General features: G+C 33.5%; 2 long non-coding RNA genes across 2 annotated transcripts; one reads left to right on the forward strand and one right to left on the reverse strand.

The window, feature by feature from the left end:
- Positions 1-7,179: 7,179 nt before the first annotated feature.
- LOC110445523 lies at positions 7,180-8,829 on the reverse strand. The gene is made up of 4 exons (XR_002462375.1): positions 8,763-8,829; positions 8,492-8,556; positions 7,815-8,053; positions 7,180-7,275 (listed from the first exon to the last, which is right to left on the reverse strand). It is a non-coding gene; the product is annotated as an uncharacterized LOC110445523 (long non-coding RNA).
- Positions 8,830-12,794: 3,965 nt separating this feature from the next.
- On the forward strand, positions 12,795-14,514 carry LOC110445560. Its single transcript, XR_002462385.1, has 4 exons — positions 12,795-12,882; positions 13,089-13,153; positions 13,568-13,800; positions 14,382-14,514. It is a non-coding gene; the product is annotated as an uncharacterized LOC110445560 (long non-coding RNA).
- The last annotated feature ends 7,183 nt before the right edge of the window (positions 14,515-21,697 follow it).

Below are 21,697 nucleotides of genomic sequence, written 5' to 3' on the forward strand. Positions count from 1 at the left end.
TTAAACGTTTTATGTATACATTGAATTGTTATTTCATATTCATAATATTTTGTAAATAAATTCCAATTCTTATTTATACGTATTTTATTTTGTGTGTTAGTAAGGATTGTACTTTAAGGTAGTAAAATGACTTTCTACCATTCAATGAAAAGTCTGTGTGTACGTAAACAAAGATAGAATATGTATCTAAAAGTAATACAATTGTGTAGTCTAGTAAAACGAACAGATATAATAAGAGGATAATTCAGGTTTTGCTAGAAAAGTTTGAGTTTATGAACCACAGGTTACATCCATCATGATGTCAACCCCAGAACATATATTCGTCACCAGAAATCTCACAAACGGTTTTCAAGATTTTAGTGGAAAGTGACGACCGCGATCTGAAACCTCTCTGGTAGAAGACACTGGCAAAGTAAATGAAATATTCACAGGACCAGACTTAAAAACAAATCCTAAGACTTAAAGTGTAGGAATGAATGAAATGTAATCACCATAGAAATATAAACTTTTATGACACAAATTTTTTCAACTTATATGGATCACTCCTGTTGTCGATACACTGTACAATGCTTTAGACAGGGAAATACAGTTTTACAAAATGTATAAACAAAACATTACTATGTCTGAAACTTCTCAAAAGGCCGTGTTAATATCTGAAACGACTGCTGCTAGTTTGACTGCCAAGGCAAGCCTCTTTGAGAATTACCTTTGTGGGCATCACAACACTTATGGACAAAGACATCGCTATTACATACAATGGACATCTACTAAAATACTTGCCAATATGAACAGTGGCCAAACAATTAAATATTGACTAGGAAACAGAGTCACAGACGTTGAAAACACAGAAATACGCCAAAAGAACACTGATACATGTCCTGACATTCATATAGACCGAGGAAGTTGGTACAAGGTAAAGATATAAAATATATATGCATGAAAGTAAAGTTTATATAGTGGCAGAAATGCATAGAGATGATGTCAGAAAACAGTTGATTGAACGTAATGCAAAGGAACGGATCTCGTGTAAACTTTGTAAGTAAAAAGAAAATAATGCAATTTACAACTGATCATGGCTATTACATTTTGTATATATAACTTGTTATGATTTCTGGAAAATATATCGGATGATCTAATCAACCTATGAATTACCTTCCGTCGAGCGACCAGCAACGGAGCAATTGACATATTTGTGTCAAACAAACTTTTTAAATTTCATTTGGCGTCGAAAACAAGGTGCAAATGCTCATCAAATTTAATTTTCTTACACGGGACCAAACTAACTACTAAGGGAATAGTGTGTATTCGAGTTATGTGAGTTCGAGTAAGCGTGGTTACACTGAATATGAATGTATGGTATATAAAATTAATTTGCAACCGATATATCAAAGTGTGGTGATCGGATACATTATTATATATACAATGTACATGTCTTATATTGCAAAATTGCTCTTTTTCGATAAGGGTTATTTTAAGAACAGATTTTGTTTCAACTATAATCACTTTTAGAATCTGAAAAACTCATTTGACGGTCCACACTCAGAGTGGATATAAACAAAATCACTCTCAACATATAACTGTATTTAAATTATCTATGTTCATCATGAATTCGTGTTACATGTACATGAAATATATATAGACAATAAAAATCAAACAAAAACGAGTTTTTAAACATGTAACAGTGTCAACTAGAAAATGTAATAAAACGTTAATACTTGTAGGATCCTACGGATAAGGAGAGTTTCGGGGTGAAATCAGTAGAAATGGGTGGTATACAGGCTTTTATCGTTGGAGAAATGATTTTTGGAACGATGATATCTATGGAAGCGACTGGAACCGGCATGGAAACGGCATGTGTGGAGATCGAAAGACCCATGACGGATATGGAACGGACGATGGTACGAGAGATAATACTGATATAGAGACAAACATGTTTGGCAAACAAATACAAAAAAATGAATTTGAAACATCTTTTTATATATATATGATTACCTTTATGGATGATGCATGCGTAAAGATGTAGATAAGAAAAACAGGAAAAGTCAGCTGTGGCGGAAGTAAAAGGGGAGGTGTTGGTGTGCCTTGACAAGTGTGAAAAAACATGTTGGGGAAAGAAAAAAACGGAGGCCTCTTGCGTTATGTGTACCTAAGCATCCCATTGCAATTGTTAAGCAATGTGACCAAGACGATCTTATCGTTTGAATTAGACTGTTTGTTTTGCGCACGCTAACATTTGTCACGCGATGCCTCTGTGTCTTGATTTCACAACAAGCTCCGTCTTTTATCATTTCTGACCCATTTTGTCTATTAAACCTGGATATATTTGTGAAGTATTTCTACTTTCAGTCGCCATTTGGAGTCACAGTTCGGTCGACAAACCATAAACAATAGTCAATACATGCAATTAGCATTTGACATATTTACAAACAATATTTTTATGTCACTTTCGCGGTAAGTTCAGCGGAATATTCTGAACAGCTTGACATTTTTTAAGTAAATCTGGAGGTTAAATAGATTTTTTTGTCTGCTAGCTAATGTTCAAATGCATATAAATTAAATGCGGTCACCCTAGTTCGACAAATGAAACAGTCCCACGTCTCGCTCATTTACCGATACATTTGCAGAGGAGTTTTTCGAGAGAGCGTTGGTCTGTTGGAAAATGATACACGATCGCGCATTGTCTATCGTCCAATAATCCATGGCTATTAACCAACTAAAAGTATCGTTACATCGCAAACGTTGTAGAATAGTCAATGATTTGTAATAATAAACACTGAAGTCCCTATTTTCAGCTTCTAATTGTGATATTTAACATGGATCGTTGTTTACCTACACAGTTCCTTGGACGTGAGACAACATGCCTGGTACTATAAATGTTTCAGTTAATGTCGGATTTGTACTTCCTATAGGTATTGTTTGTTGTTGTATTTTAAATGTATTTCGACTTTGATTAAAGGCGCATCACGGTGAAGTGACTTTTTTGTCTTTTTTTCAAATACTACATTAACATATCAAGTGAGACTCCTTATGGAAAATAACGATCGGATTTGGCTGAAACAGATTTATAAAATGATTAAATCTAAGATAATCATCGGTATTTCTACCTGTCTGGCCAACGTTTTGTGCAGGGATTTCCCTCTACTAGCGCATGCGCATAGCACACCAATTCTTTGTAAACAAAATGACTGGCCGTGTGAAATAAGCGGGAGAAAAGTGTTGTACCGTGTCAGCTACGAAGCGAAAAGTTGCCAAATGGTCAAAAAATAGCGCAAGGAGTACGTTACGGAATCATTATTGCAGGTGGGAAGTATCCAAAGGAGAAAATAACTGCCCTAGCAGTTAGTACGGTGCGTGTATTCTCCCGGATAGCCGATTAAGCTGAAATGGAATCGACAGAAATGCTAGCGCTGTTTATGTTATGAATAAATATCTGAAACTATTAACCTCGCTAGTATCTTTGTCTGAGTTTGAACGCATGTGAACTTAGTTTAATATGTTAATGGGCATGTATCGGAGAGAGTTTACATTGTGTTTCTATAATTATACAGTGGTTTATCCAAAAGGAAGGGATAAGTGACTGGTTAGTTTGGAGTTGCCATGCGGCCCATCAAGGGATAACTGTTTTGATGGCAACGGCGTATTTTGTTCCCTCCTCTGTCGGTACTCGGGGTCAAATGAGATACGTGCGCTATTAGATTAACATTTATAATATTACCAGGTTCAGTAAAATGGTATGATTTACTTATATTGCTGAACTAAACGATTTTTCGTTTGTTTTTACATGCAAGATTTAAATTAGTACTAATATGAATTCCTGGCATTAATTTGCGACTTCAGACAGAATCGGAATACGTATTGTAAACAGGGCGAAAACATTGTTTTACGTTGTAAAATTGACGGGTGCTGCCGATAACTACGGCTTCTGTTTCGGACAAGAAAGAAATGATTAAAGAAAAGTTGTCTCAACAGAAAAAAAGGTTCATTTACAAGAATGATTTAATTTATGTAAAGTATTGAAAAAATATAATAATCAAGTATCTCAACACTTTTCATATCTGACACATATTCTACATGTACACGTAGTGGTATTGCCATACAGTTTATGGTGTGTGATGGCTAATATGACTTACTAAGTGTTAGCGTATGGAGACAGTGAAATTCGGAAAGAGAGTATACATACATTTATATGCATTGTCTAGGAAAAAAATGGCCAAAGACATTGAGCTGTACAATGTAATAAAAAATCACAAACGTTTCTCTTTTTTATACGCGTGTAGTCATTGCATATATGCACTTTATGAAAACATTTGAAAAGGGATGTTCGTCTCGTGAATATTTCTTTTTACAGAAAGGTTTGTCGCGTGGTTGAGGGAAGGTGTTTAGCCCCGTACCATCTGTACCGGTCACATTCCGGTAATAAATTAAATATCTATTAATATATCTACTTTATGTTTATGCCTTTTGTTAACATTTAATTGTAAATGCATGACGGGAGAAGGCTGTGATAAATTGTAAAACATTGTGCCCCATCCCTTGTTCAATTTTATTGGCAACAAAACTGTTTAAAGCTAAATAAATTTAAATTCTGAATATTGGCACGTGTTCAATTAACTTTTGATGATGAATAATTACTGTTCAATAAGTTTGAATACAGACTTAGAAATCATATTACTTGGTTTCATAGTGCGGTAAGAAGTTGCAGTTGCCTGACGGCCCCTCTCTGGGGGCTCCTTTGGAAACCGTTTCATCTCTGCTCAGACCACTTGTGTTTACTGCCTAGTCAGGTGACGTTATCGGCGCTATATTTAGCAGGGCTTTCCCGAACAATGCAAGTAGTCAAACTGGACATTTGGAAGGACTATGAATATGGGGATAGCGAGGTAACAGGTGCATACAATGCATACATTCATTAAAAAAAATATGGCTCTTCACGTGATGTCCCTTTAACGTTGTGGTATATTTTCTCCTTACTGATGTCCGCTGTACACGTTCACTCGACTATACATTTATCGGCCAACAGCAAAACATCAGGGGGCCATTGACAGGTGCATGTGATACATCATTGTGATATCATTCGGTAAGTGTTAATTGACATATAGTCATTATACATCACTGATTATGGCGCACGTCTGTATGACGTTATATTCTAATATGCTAGTGTCATATCAAGGTATCATTTATAATGTACTTCTCAATAGTTGGGTACAGATGGTCATATTTATTATATTTTCGAATTTTAAACGAATTACTTTTCTTGGATTTCGGGTCTAAAGACTTTGGCAAGAACTGCTAATATAATATAGAATGTTTTCTTTTTATTTCGCATCTTGTAATTTGTCGCAGCAAAATAAGTGTTAACGCATCAATCAAAAATTAAGACACCGTATGAAACAACCTTTACATTATTTGGTATGGTATGTGTTATTTCTATGTTGCCTGTTTTCAGTACTTCATTCATTAATTTAATTTGAATGCATTTCTTTTGTAATTGTTCTTCGACAAAATATTCACAACAAACTGTGTCAGAATTGCCAATGATGCATCAAAATATGAGGAAATATATTCGCTTTGTATCATTTTATACTTCTTTTCATCATTTTCAAATTACATTAAACATACATATTTTTCGCTGTCGTATTCTGTAATAGGGTCTACAAGTTTGGAAGTACACGGTTAAATCAGGTTATTGTCTATTGTTTTTTTTTAAATCAGTCATCAATGTAGCGGCTAGCTTCATAAATAAAAACTAAAGATAAGCCGGATGCAGCAACATCCGCCCTCATCCGTATACGTACAAATGGCACTTGAAAATTCAGCCCATGCAGCAGAAATTCATACGTGATGCATGGAAGCTGTAGCGATCAAAATAAAAAGGTTACTCGATAGAGAAGAACAATTAAAGAATATTCAGAAAATAAATAATAGTTGAATAATCATTAACAATTAAAGGGTTTAAGCTTAATGCTGTGTGGAGGTCAAATACTAACCACTTGATTTAACAAACTTTTCTCTACTAGATAAACTTGGTAGAAAGGAGATAATTCATCAATTGAATACCAAATGCATATTTTTTATATTTTGAAATCAATGAATCAATCAAAAAATCTTCACAATATTAGTTGATATTTTGTTCTTTCAATATTACTTTCTGATTTGAAAATTAATTAATCATCACATCATTGGAATTGTAACAGTATTGATAATGCATTTTTCATTTAATCGTGTGCTGAAGTTTAAATTAAATATTTCAGTCGAGTTAAAATGTTTTGTATAGGAGCACTATAAACTGTTGGCCATTTTTATCGAGTTATTTCCATAACTGACACTTTCGGTCAATTTCGATATGTTGCATATACTTGTTTTATTTTGAAGGAATTTCCATTTGAAATCTGGTAATTATTTTATTTATTTTATGTTTCAAATACATGCAGCAGTCTATCGGAATGTTTATGATTATTTCATTCCGAGTTAAGCAATGATTTTGATTCGATGTAGCCCTCAATATCAAAAATTCTAATATTATGAGATTATAACATGTTTTGTATGGTTAAGACTTTGATGTCCTCATTATGCTACCTGATATACAGCCTTTGTTTTGATATGCTTTTTGAAAACTTTAACAAAAGTCTTATTTGCATATGTAGTTATTTATTATTTAGCTTACAATAACAAGGTTCGGTCGTATGACATATATATTCTTGTCTGAGTGTGTGTGTCTCATTTCTTTGTGTAAAGTTGTCTTTATTCATGTGTGTGGCGGATTTAATAACTATCCGTCAGAAATGATGTCGTCCATGTATTAAATGTCATATGTGATGCGCGAAGCAGATACCTCGTTCGGAACCAATGTTTCGTATTCCAATTTTGGTTCGGTTTATGGTGTCTTCCATTTGTTATAAAGTTTCCTCAGTTCCGGTGTCTCGTATCGATTTTGAGATATGTTCTGATCATGCATGAATTTAATGTTTTTTTCTGATATAGGTCCAACTATGATTTGTCCGAGTCAATATTATCATTTTGTGTTTAAGCTTTGCTATTTAACTTTTAGTCATTTATTCTGTAACTGTTGACGTGTCACTGCAGACTTTGTACTGAATGGCAGAAATACATTTTAGTACTTGTTTAGAACACATTGGTCGACCACAAACAAATAAATTATGTATAAATTAGAAACGGTATTTATTTACAAACATTGATGAATATCTATGTACAGATGAATGTAAGCATGAAACGATAAGCTTGGATTTTCCTTTTCAAATATTTGGCCACATGGATCTGAAAGAGAACGATTGTCTAGTAAGTAATGGTTAAGTTTATATCAATACATAGTCTATACTTCGTTCTGGGGTTTGTCTTCTTGTTAAACAGTATATAGAAATATCACGAGGTAAACTATATTCGGTTTTCTTTCCGAGTCGAGGAATTTTATGTTTATAACAATAATCAATAAACATAAATGTTCCCATATTAAGATATTGTATAGTTAATGAAGAGCCGTATAACTTAACGCTCATTGCAATAACATGATGAGTTTTGCTTTTTGTCATTTTTCACACAAGCAAATTACAAAGTGAATCTGCGGTTTTCATCAGTTAAACAATCACTGATAGAAAAATTGTAAAAAAGGGTCAATTTTGTTTTAAATATAGTGATACTTCAACAGTCAATAATACTTTGTAATTATAATTAGTTCTCAAAAACCAAGTAGTTTTAATCTCGACACCCGCATCATCAATATATGTAATCATATAAAAAGGAAATGATTTTTTTTTTTTCCATACTGAAATTTTAAAATAAAATATTCAAATACGTACCTAATTCTATATTTGATCATTTCGTCATCAGTATATCCTCTCGTTTCCCCATCTGTTGCTTCTTATAATGTCACGATCCCGCCTGTTTCTCCACATGTCGCTTCCTCGTCCGTACCTGTCGCTTCCATAGATATCACCGTTCCAAGGATCGTTTCCCCAACGCTCAAGGCCTGTATCCCACCTGTTTCTACCGATTCCATCAAACAACGAGGAATCACGCCTTACTCCGCCGTAGGACCCTGTAATTGATTTAATTTCTTCACTAATGCAGGTACATATGTAGATATATAGTTTACAAATATTGCTTTAGTTGTGTTGTTTCGTGTTATATTGATAATTATTTCTTTTAATAAATCATTCTGGCTCTTATGCGGATAGTCTATGTATACAATCCTACATTTATTATCTCCGATGCAACATTATATATATTATGTCAGAATAAATTCTAACAAATTTCGAATAAATCGTTTTACAAATCAAAAAAATGTATCAATATGCGTATATAAATGGATAGCCAGGTCTTTTTAATAATGATACGATATAAAATAAAGGACAGACTTTATACTACACATCAAACATTTGGTGATACAACTTTTGTGTGAAACGACGTAATTTCCAAATAAGATTTGCATATTAAGATAAAGATATTCATAGATAAATATACTTATAATACTTACGGCACAAGACACAGACAGCTAGACACGACAGCACGATAAGCTTCAACATCTTCAGTTGATTGATTCTGTAAACAGAGTTTTAATACAAATTTAATAATATATAAAATTCAAATGCTCGCTATCCTATATATATTTTCAAATACACTGTAGTATATTCCAGACCCATTCAATATATCTCAATGACATGGTAGAATGAGACATGAAACTGTGTTATTATAGAATTACCAACTACCACTAGGTGAATACACATATCGTTCATTCCGAGACGTACCTTTGGTCACTACTAAAGGTTACACTTCGTCAGTCTGTGTCAGGGCAGGTTGTGATGGAGGACCAAGTATGACCACTTTTATATAAAATATGACGAGGAAATACTTTGTAATTGTTGTACATTGTATTTCCTCAATTATTGTCGCATCCTCGCATTTATTGCGTGGGTACACAGAACAACGCATTCTATTAATATCTGACGGAGTTTCCCTTTTTAACCATTGACGTACTTGTCAATGACAGGATGACCTTTGGAGAGTAGGGGACAGTGACGATGATATATATCAAGTGTAAGCATACCTTATATTTATTAACATACTTTATTGTAATGACGTCAGTCATAATTGTGATAAATGACAGTTTTTTCTGATACAGATCAAATATATTTCTCTCATTTCTCCGTGTGTAAGATAGAGCTGTCCAGGGTAAGAAAGGGGTGTAGGAAATTGCTATTTTACACCCCATTTCACGTGACGTGACCTCACAATGGCTCAACAATGACGTGAAGTCACGAATTTGGAACTTTCTAATGCCGCAATGCGGAAAAGGCGACGCAATGAAATTAAAACCTTTTATGACATATTTGCCGTACACATTAGAAAGATGTGATAATTTTTTTCTGCGCAAACATTGTTTGAAAATATGGGCTATTCTGGTGGTTGGAATGAGAGAAAAATCCTCTTTCATCCCCAAGGGTGTAGGATAGGGAAATTCCACCCGAAGAGTTTTCAAATTTGGTAAAACCCGACGCTTTAGTCTTATAGTCCTATTGTTATTCTAATGAATTTTAAAGGTTTATTGTATAGAATTTTCATTTTTACCGTTTGAAATAATAATAATGTTAAAAAATCCATACCTGAAGATTGGTTTAAATCATTAATGTGTCGAAAATATTCCCTCGTTCATTTAAATATACTGCTCAAACATTGGAATACGAAATAATGATTTCATTTCCTTTTTTTCATCTCTTAGAAGTACTCGCAAATAAAGGATTTAATACGAAAATATCTAGCGAGAATAAAACTTATATTTAAACTCGCTGTAATAAACAGTGTATAAGCTCACTGAGGAAAAGCTTAATAAGGGAGAAATTGTAATGTTTAAATACCTTGTTTTTGTTTGTTTGTTGTATTTTTTTCTTAAACGTCTGTTTGATCCACTCAATTTAACATTACACAACAGAAAACCGTGATGACTAACACCGCCTTCCATTGTTGGTTTCCATCCTTCCTCTTTGAAAACATTGACCGTAATTTAAGTCATTGATTTCAATGTCAATTAACTGTAGTTTAAAATATTGGGTAAATGTAATAAATTGGAATATATTTGTTGAGACGAAAAATGTTAGCAATAAATATGGTTTGGGGTTTTTTGGGTATTAAAAATTTTGGGTTTGTTGAATATTTTATATTGTCAAAAAGAATAAATAAAGTAGAACTGTGAAAACAGAAAAGTTTTTATCAATGAAATGTTTCTTTAAAATTACCCATTTTGACAATCTGATTAATGTAGTGCCCTTTTCTCTATGTATTATTCTATTGATAAATAGGGTTAAAATAATATTTCATTACTTCCAAACAGTTAACTACGTTAATGTTACAATCAAACATATTGTAAATTAATGTGGTTTTGGTCTAGCTAGTAAGGAATTTCAGGAGGTCATGGTCCACATTCAAAGCATGTCTGGTACGTTTCCTTTTGTCAGGATCCCACTCGTCATTTCACCTTTTTTATTCATGACAAATCGTAACAAATTATACTGGTTATAAATAGCTTAACCATTACATGCCCTAGCGTAGCTGTTCTGGAACACCTCACCTTACAGATAATTGATTGCTATCATATATATGTCTTTGTGGTTGAGGTCAGCAGTATGAATTGCTCTTGGACACAGAAGTATCATATGTGTTGTTATTGTGTATTGAAGATCCAATAAAATGTCTTCTTATCATATTAATATGTTATACATAAGTTATACAGTCCAAGTTACATATGTTTACAGTCTAAGTTTCATATGTTATACAGTATCAGTAACATATGTTATACAGTCTAAGTTACATATGTTATACAGTATAAGTTACATATGTTATACACTATAAGTTACATATGTTATACAGTCTAAGTTACATATGTTATACAGTATAGGTTACATATGTTATACAGTCAAAGTTACATATGTTTACAGTCTAAGTTACATATGTTATACAGTATCAGTTACATATGTTATACAGTCTAAGTTACATATGTTATACAGTATTAGTAACATATATTATACAGTCTAAGTTAAATATGTTATACAGTCTAAGTAACATATGTTATAAAGTATAAGTTACATATGCTGTACAGTATAAGTTACATAGGTTATACAGTCTAAGTTACATATGTTATGCAGTTTAAGTTACATAGGTTATACAGTCTAAGTTCCATATGTTATACAGTATAAGTTAAATATGTTATACAGTCTAAGTTCCATATGTTATACAGTATCCGTTACATATGTTTACAGTCTAAGTTTCATATGTTATACAGTCTTAGTTACATATGTTATACAGAATAACTTACATATGTTATACAGAATAACTTACATATGTTATACAGTATTAGTAACATATATTATACAGTCTAAGTTAGATATGTTATACAGTATAAGTTAAATATGTTATACAGTATAAGGTACATATGTTATACAGTTTAAGATACATATGTTATACAGTTTAAGTTTCATATGTTATACAGTATAATGTGGATATGTTATACAGTATAAGTTACATAGGTTATACAGTCTAAGTTACATATTTTATACAGTCAAAGTTCCATATGTTTACAGTCTAAGTTTCATATGTTATACAGTCTCAGTTAGATATGTTATACAGTATAAGTTATATATGTTATACAGTATTAGTAACATATATTATACAGTCTAAGTTAGATATGTTATACAGTTTAAGTTACATATGTTATACAGTCTAAGTTACATATGTAATACAATGTAGCTCGAGGCAGTAAGGTGACCATTACCTCAGGCTTACATCTGTGACGTCATAGTAAATATATATGGTTATTATCCGTATGTATATCAAGAGCTATTTATATGATAATAAACTGTGGTGTTGTTACTTACGTACATGTATATGACAAGCGAAACCTCAATCCATATTTTGAATAGTGTGTGGGATAAACTTTAAATAAATATCAACTATGCATGATACAAAATGTACGTGGCCTTATCACTACTGACATGTTAGACTCGTTAAATGTCAATTTATATATATGACATCATTACCGCAACGGAACAAAACTTTATTATTTTGATACCTAATGATTAGAAACATCTATTGTATATTTATCTGTCTGACGTATCACACATTCATTCTCCCAATTTACACTGCTTTATGAGTCCCTTGTCATTTAATATCGCTAGTTAAACAAAGGATAATGTCTCAGTATAACCAATTCATTGAATCATCCTTTATAACATCGATTGGTTTGTACTATATTTAATACTTTTTTGTATTTTCCAAACATTTCAAAACAACTCTAACATGTACAATTCACGAATATGAGAATATATTCCATTCATTGTTAAATAAATGTCATCTTTATTATCGAATCATATAGTATATCTTTTTAAGAGGGACCTTACTTCAGAAAGATCCCCTCTTTTGTTTCTGTATTAGTGGTTATATGCTGCAAATAAGCTATTGTATCATAGAACAAAGAACAGATACGGATGTGTATATATATTTAATATTCATACTTGTCTGTATTTATCAGGAAAAACATCGATTAATCATAATTAAGAATTGCGTTGTTAAGGTAATTAATAAAATGTATGCCCATACTTATATATGTCTTCCTCAAAAACTCCTGCTCTCCAAACGTCGTCTTAACATCGACATGTACGTCATTGGTGGAAAAGGAAACCTCCATTAGCTATTAATAGCATGCGTTGTTCTTTGTATGCACTCTCGTGAAAATGTTTGAGGAAACAATATGAACAACAATAAAAAAAAGTAGTTCCTCGTAATATTGTGTATAAAAGTGAGTGTTTATGTTTTGTTCTCAAACACTATTTGTCCTGACAAAGACTGAACAAGTGTGACCCTTAGTGGTGGACATAGGTGAGTCTAGGAATTATCTATATGTGTGTTCACATAGCTGAAGCTAGTAATGGAAAGTTGACACAATATGATATTTTAGTCTACCTTGTTATTACTGTATTGAGTAAGTCAGGGATTATATTATTGCAAATATTTCATGAAATACTCAAAGAGTATTTCATATGCTAAATACATTTGAGTATTAAGTGTAACAATTCCGATTACAGAATCAATCAACTGAAGATGTTGAAACTTATCGTGCTGTCGTGTCTAGTTGCCTGTGTCTTGTGCCGTAAGTATTTTACTTATATTTATCTGTAAATATCTTTCTCTCAATATACACATTTTTATCAGGATGTATCGTCATTGCAATAAGCGGCGTCATATGAAGACAGTATAACATATTTACACACAAATTGCATCACGAAGTGTTATGTGTTCGTCATTATATACTATTATTTCATCCTCATAAAGACTTGGTCATACAAGTATCAGTCTGTAATGATGCATGTGTCTGATTTTTGAAAATAATTAATTCGGAAGATAATTAATGTATGCATAGACTACATTATATCTGCATTAGAGTCTGGAAGTGTTCTCTTATGAAATAAGTATCTAAGTAATATTAAACAACAACGCTTATGCAAAGATAAACACATTGTGCCTCTTACTGTTACGAACTGCATTAAAATGGTTATACTTACAGGATCCTACGGAGTAAGGCGTGATTCCTCGTTGTTTGACGGACTCAGTAGAAATACGTGGGGTTCAAACTTTGACCGTTGGGGAAACGATCCTTGGAACAGTGATATGTATGGAAACGACTGGTCCCGACGTGGAAGCGACATTTGGGGAGACAGGTGGTCTGGTGACAGGATAGGAAACAGATGGGGATACGACCGAAGATACTGATGCAGAGACAAAGAATGATGCTGAAAGGTATTACTTCCGATATTTTACGCATAGTTATCCTCTATTTAATATTTACTTAATATGCTATCATAAATATTAAATGCATACATATACATGGCTGTGTTGATATATAAGTTATTTCCCTTTTGCAATAAGTGTTGTCTGGTTGATGTATTTACGACAAAATTGATAGAATATTGTAGTATCAGTTCAAACAAAACTTATCCATTGTGTTAGGTAGTGAATATATCGAATTATAATGACAACACGATCGATACTCTTGCTTTTGTAAAAGCGCCATTTTTTCAATGTAAAATAACCCATCACAGAGCAGTATTTAAAGTGACTTCTTACAATTAAAAACCCTCACTCATATACATCTTTATAATGTGACCTTTGCAGGGACACCCTACTCATTATTGGCAATAGGTAAAATCAATATATGAGAATCTTTCTCTGCTGATCATGGGATAAACAAAATGTTCTTTGCTTCTTCCTAACGACCAGTAGTTTATCTCATAACATATATCTTTAGATTTAAGGAACAAGACAAGGAGGAATGGCATATATAACGTGATTACAGAGTCCTTACTCGTTTGTCTTTTCAGATCGATGTGGTCAAAGATTTAGTGGAAAATCCGTTTTAACAATTTCATGTATGTCTATTTGTAAAAGTGTATTTAAACGTTTTATGTATACATTAAATTGTTACTTCATATTCATAATATTTTGTAAATAAATTCCAATTCTTATTCATACGTATTTTATTTTGTGTGTTAGTCAGGATTGTACTTTATGGTAGTAAAATGACTTTCTATCACTCAATGCAAAGTCTATGTGTACGTAAACAATGATAGAATATGTATCTTAAAGTAAGACAATTGTGTATCTGACTATGATATTGCCAGGTAGCGAATAACACACATAATGGAAGGCTTTGTATAATCTCAGCTAAGAAAATCTTCACTTAAAGAAATCTCAAGTTGCGATTTTTTATACAAGCGGGGCCTCGTACAACTAAAAAGCTCAGCTTTCACCAGACAATACCTATTGCAGAATCAAAAATCAAAGGGGCTAAACTATAATAGTGAAAAAAATATGTCCGATATTGTACAATATTATAATATGTTGCATATTCTTGTTATAATTCTGAAAATCTGAAAATGTTTACTTACAACTGCTAAACACGGTGAGTTCAATAACAATAACTAAGAGTGCAAAAATTACACATTTTTAAACTCTTGCTTTGGACACATTTAACAGAGGCATTTTAACTTTGGAAAAAAATCTTTATTTGTTTGATTAAACCCAAACCTGCTACAGTAGACTAGAACATGCGTTGATCGTAATTAAAACTTCAAAAGAGTTACAATGCCAACGCCAGGTACTCGGGACTTTTACACTGCCGTCAGGCCGAGTATATTGCCTGACGATGCAGTGTGTTATATATATATATCAGACTTCTCTGGTTGTTTGCTTGAAGCAAACCCTTCACGAATGACTCAATTAAGTAATACAAGTTTAAGTGGAAAATTGTTTGTACACAATTAGAATTCAAGTGACAAGAAATACAATACAAAATAAAACTCTCCGCAGCTGGCCAGGAGGTCACCTGTACAAGTGTCTATATGTTGATATGAGTTGTATCCCTTTGACTAATAAAAAAAATGTTTTTAAACAAATGAGCACAATGTTGAATATGAAATATTAGGTGGCATCTTTTAAAGATTTTTTTTTAAATATCAGCTTCCCTATTTCCTTCTTTATTGATTCTCTTCAAAAACTAGTTGTTCTTAGTAGACTATTCCTAATTAATCCTAGTACATTTGTTCCTTGTAGACTCCTATTTGCTCTTAGTACATTTCTCCTAATTACTCTTAGCACATTTGCTCCTAATAGCAATTTTTCTAAAAGTCCGTATTGACCACTAATAAGAGCGTAGTTCTAGGGCGCCGAAAGTGCCTAAGCGAAGCACTCTAATGGTAACACATGCGCGCGTAAACAGAGTTGCTTCCCGTTGCTACACGTTGCCTTAAATATTTCGTTCGTCCGAAATTAGACGTCTAGCGGGGAAACAGGAAGTGTATCCTTGAAGCAAAGACAATTGTGTTTCAACCCATACATGAATATCTTCATATAGTGAAAACAATCTTCATGTTTTATTACTTGTTTATTTATATAAAAATTAATATACATTCTGAGTGAAAAAATTCTATCACATAAAATATGATACTAACAGGCATGAAACTTCGTTCAGTGATTATCATACTATGACGTCACAAGCAGGCACCAATCCATCGGCCTTCATCGGTTATTTCCGGAAGGATAAAAAATAACCTGAAAATGCTGGAACTGATGTCCGTTGCATTTATATCTTTGTCGGTGCTTCAAGACTTTTTTTATTTCATTTTTTTTCCACATGCACAAAAAGTAAAAATGCGGATATTTTCTGAAGATCTTTTTTGTCTTCAACCCGATTCTGTTGATATTTCTACAGGGAGATATCTTCAAAAAGAGATAATTTAAAATTTCATCAGTTTTTGATTTCCATTTGTTGAGAATATGAACGAAATAATTAACATATTTGAAAGTCTGGATATAGTGTTTGCATTATTTATGCATCACCACTCATAAAAGAAGCAATGGAAAATGAATTTATGATGAAATTAACAATACTTTTCCAGACAACTAACCCAAGTGCAACGCCCTTTTTCAGCAACGTTTTACTTTTTCACAACGCGTGTCGATTTATAACTATTAACAGACAGTCTGAACTGTAACCTCGGTGACAGTTACGAAATTTGAAATTCAATCCGGTGTTTCAGGATGGAACAGTAATTGAGACTACATATCGACAATTTTAGTTACATCAAAGTATTACAATGTTTTCTTTTTTTAATTTCATTTTTTTAACTAACATATCTCTATACATTTACTTAGACTAATCGTCAAATATGTAATATGTACTTTTTGCTATAGCAATTACCAAACAGTTTTTCCCCAGCTTATCTCAATCATTCTTTTTGTGCCCTGACGGAAGCACGCAGAGGGTTACATTCTTAATATGGGAGGAAGCTATAGTATCTGAACAAAAACCGTGTAGTCGGGCAGGTGACCGGAATAGAATCCGCCATCTTGGTGAAGACGAGCGCGCTATCCACTCCGTCACTCGGTCCATCGTATACGTTACGCACAAGAACAAAAATCTAGAAAGATACTCCTAGATTTGACTGGAAGATTTTTTTGATTGTGAATACATTTTTACCAATCATCAATGTTATGAAAAATGTTTTTGAGCTAATATTTACAGTTTTAAGGATCTTAGCAGTTTAGTTGGCTGGGCATTCAGCAAAGAAAAAAGGCGAGGAAAACTCCAATATGAAATGACTTCACAGGAGAAAATTACTTTTGAGAGGGAAGAAAGAATTACCATGATCTCGCTCTAGTTATGCTACCTTTTTGAAACGGAATTGCTACCTTTTTACAGTCAAACGTGTAACACACTGACAGCTTCAAATGATAATACATAAAAGCCATGCCAATCACTCACTACCATATTGCTGTACGATAAGAATTTATTGAAATATCAATTTGAGCCCGAACAGGTTCGACCAATAATACCGTGGCAAGGTCGACCCATGTAGTTAACACATCTGACGGTGCATGCTTAATGACGTCATAATGAAGCTGATTCCAATGTAGAACGAAATTAACCGAATGCCTGTCCAAACTTACCCTTGGCGTGGCTCGTTCGGCCATCCGATCTTCCGAAAGGAAAAGTTAAATAATGTTCAAAAACGGACGTGCTGCCAAACTTCCTAAAACGGACTTTGATAACAAACAAAAAAAGAACAAGACGCCGAACTTGTCCCGGTCTCCCTATTGTTATGTCGGTCTTAATCTCATTAGAGACAATAAAAGTTCAGACGGTAGGATTAATTGGAATATACATGACAGGTATGATGTTATCGCAACATGATGAACAATCTTTATGAGGATAAACGTGTGTTTCCTGTAAAAATACTAAATATACACAGACATCCGTTTGCATTTAAACACGGATATCGTTAGTTAACAGGCTCACAACATAATCCTTCGTTGAAATTTCATTGGATGATATACACCAACAATAAAGTCGTTTACCTGTAACTGAGCGAGATCGGGTTAACTCAGTCGAGGGTTAAGATTCTGTAACAAAATCCCAACCGAGGCTTAAGTGGAGGTTGGAATGTTACAAAATCTTAGCCCGAGACTGAGATAACCCGATCTCGCTCAGTTACAGGTGATATAATTTTTTTCTCGCACCTTTTAGTTCGAAAAGAACTATTCAATTTTGCTAAAAACTACAAGTATCCCGCCTTGGGCCTCAAATGATATTGACCTCTTCACTACTAACGCTACATTTGAATGCTATCGCGTAAAAATGTAGTCCGTCCTTACATAGATTACAACGTATTTCACAGTGAAGATTATATTTTTTCTACAAAATCAAATATCTAACAACATCAAAAATATACACATAACGACAAAACATGACATTTATAATGCAAATTGTCAATTTCAAGCAGTTAACGTACGAATGAATACATCGCAGTGAAAAAATTCCGCGAAATGTCACGTAAATGTACAAGACAGATCGGACGAGATAGAAAAAAATCTAGCATGGGGTATAACGTAGGATATCTCTGTCTGAGGTGCGAGAATATGAGATCATCTACAGACGATATTCCCGTAACAATAAGGGAACAGATTTTATGTCCGTATATCCATGTAAGCTTTCAGCATACGAATCTTGATAATTATAGACTTACAATTACATCTCACATTATAATTTAAAATGTCGAACGTATGACATGATACAATCTCATGAAATATAACAAATTCAAAGTATCTAAAGTGGAATTCGTGAGACGGTAATGAAACAATTATACTGTCACTTTCTAACAAAATGTACAAGACATGATCACACAAAATGTCTTAGATATTCGACTAACCGGCATAACAGAGTCGATCGTTAAGTCGATTGTTGGGATATGTACTACCGATTGTTCTTTGTGTTTTTCATCTGGAAAACCTTCAATCGCCTGTCATATAATGTTATGCAGATATTCAGTATCTGCCACCATTTACGCATTCTAAATATAACTGACGGAAGTTCCCGTGATTGATGCATGACCCAAATCGAAATGAGAGGACGGCATTGGGATATATAAACCTTGTTGGATGATGATGCATCGAACTTCATAATGTTAACGACATGCATATTCTACTCCAATGTAAGCTTGTTGATTGACAGTATGTAACAATATGCAACACTCATAATTCGTTTTATTGTTTTAGTTCAAGGATAAACTAATAAAGTGAGCATTACCATTCATTGATAGAAACATAAACAGCAAAGGAGTCATCTGGCAAATTTTAGGGAGAATGTTAGCTATGACATCAACATTAGAAAATCAGTGAATGTAACACTTTTCACCAATGACCTTGCAAAGGTAAACACTGCTAAATATCAGCCGATTAAGACTATCGTCCATCCCGACTTTTTAACACAACACATAATTAATGTATGCAGACTTTTCATTAAAATAATATCACATCTTTATATTAATAAATGCGCAGTATGCACTTAAGCTCTAGACAGTTTGGCAGTCACAAAAGCCTGGAACATATATCTGATAATTCATCAGCTGTCATAAGGCTGACGTTAAATGTGAGAGAACTCCATTGACATAACAAGGAAACAATTATACAAGCAGAATAATGCAATGCAATTCAAATAGATAAAACAAATTATGACAGTTTTGAGATCGAGATATTTACATTGAATCACACGGTTTTCATAGTTTGCTGTTCGAACAATTTCATCGCACCCGCGGTGACCTTTCGATTTTATCCACGTGCGAGCGAGGATATTTTTTTTAAACTATTAACCCCGAAAACATTGTGTGGAAACTGATTATTATCTATTCACTACCATCTCATATATTTATCTATTCACATGCATATCAACTAACTACAGCTGAACTGTATCTTCTAACTGACATCTAGACTTCATCAGGATCGAGGTCCTCGGTCTGTGGTAAACGTAAATAAGTAGCAAATGGCCGAGGAGGAATACCATGAACCATTTAACTATGTAGAAAGATATTTTGTAAACAATATTATCGTCATTGGGTTCTCCGTATCACCTTTTACGCTTAAAGTTGTATAGTGTTCCTACCAATAGTATTTTATTATTTCTTTGAAATAAAGTTGTCAGTAATACGTTAAACTGATAAAAGATGTTTTTTACGAATTGAAATGCATCATCTCAGCCAAAATGACAATTAATTAACAGTTTGATTAGGGTGTGGTTCTTTTTTGGCAAAAAGCATAAAAAGCTATTATCTAAATTGTTTCATCGATTTATAAGGCTGTAAAAACAATTCGCATAATTATCACACATATGTTAAATGGTTGACATATAATCGATCTTCTTATCCTCTGACGTACTGCCAAAAAAAAGTAGCTGCGAATATGAATTCTACATTAGTGGATCAGAGGTCGACAAGGTTAGTTCAAAATACAAATAAATGGAGTTTATTTCATTTTATGCCGAAACATATGCATCAAATGTTAAAGGGACATAACGTGAAAACCAATATTGCATTTATTGAATGTACGTGTTGTCTGGGCTACCAATTAAATTTCCCTTTATTCCCATATCCATAGTCCGTTCCAAATGCCAGTTTGACCACTCGAATTGTTCGGAAAAGCCCTGCTATTAAAAGCGCCGAGAACGTCACGTAACGGTTATGAAACGAGGCAGTAACACATGTGATCTGACCGAGATGCAAAGTCTCCAAAGGGGCCTCGAGAGGGGCCGTTAGGCAGCAGCAACTACTTACCGCGGAACATTATTTCTAGTTCCGTGTTGAAACTTAATGAATCCCCTTAGCAGTAATTATTCATCATCCGAAGATAATTGCACATGCTAATATTCAAAATTTAAATGAAGAAATATATGTTGGCATTATTTATAGACACCAGGAAATATCTATTACCGGAATGTGACCGGTACAATTGAGTACGGGGCCAAACACCGTCCCTCAACCATGGGAAACACCTTTCTGTAAAAAGAAATATTCACGGGACGAATATCTATACTTATTTGTATTCTCTCTGGTGTAAATGGTATAAATTATAAACACAAACAAGATAATAACAAAATGCCAAATAAACCGTGCCTCGAAATTAGAATCGATAAAACTAAGTCTATAAAAAAGGAAATATTTACAAGGAGACAATTAAATGAAAAACGGGAAATAAACCAGTTGTTTCGGGAGGGGTGCATCTTCTGCTTCATCGACAATGAGACATCCACCATGTAAATCTAGTTCAAATCAAAGTAATGACAAGTCTTCATACCGAGACCTTAGGTATCAACAACAAGGACAACTAATGAGCATAAAACATCGACATTCATAGCATACCAAGATATAACTTATCTCTGATTGATATCATGTTTACCTTGTCCATGATCTTCATGAACCTGCATCTTTTGAAGCCCTGTACTGTGATTTGGTCCAACAGCAGTCTACATCTATCTCGACAATAATGATATTCGGAGAAAGCTCTTGAATATTGAATCAACTACGATATGGTAACACTGTAAGTGGGGGGAACAGAGATGTTCTTTCTCCCACCTCTACGTATGACAGATACACGGGTCCAATGTAGAACACACTCCTCCCCCTAAATATCTCCATTAAAGCTGTTGCATCGTTCATGTGCTACCACATATCATCATCTGTATTGTTCAAAGGTATACTGTATCGTATTTAGTACACATGCGAGTTAATTCGGTACCATAGATATTTCACACGCAGGATGTACCAATATTTTCACTCGCGCTTCACATTCGTGAAAAATATCGGTATTC

This window comes from Mizuhopecten yessoensis, unplaced genomic scaffold (genome assembly GCF_002113885.1).
Source record: "Mizuhopecten yessoensis strain PY_sf001 unplaced genomic scaffold, ASM211388v2 scaffold2329, whole genome shotgun sequence".
NCBI lineage: Eukaryota > Metazoa > Mollusca > Bivalvia > Pectinida > Pectinidae > Mizuhopecten > Mizuhopecten yessoensis.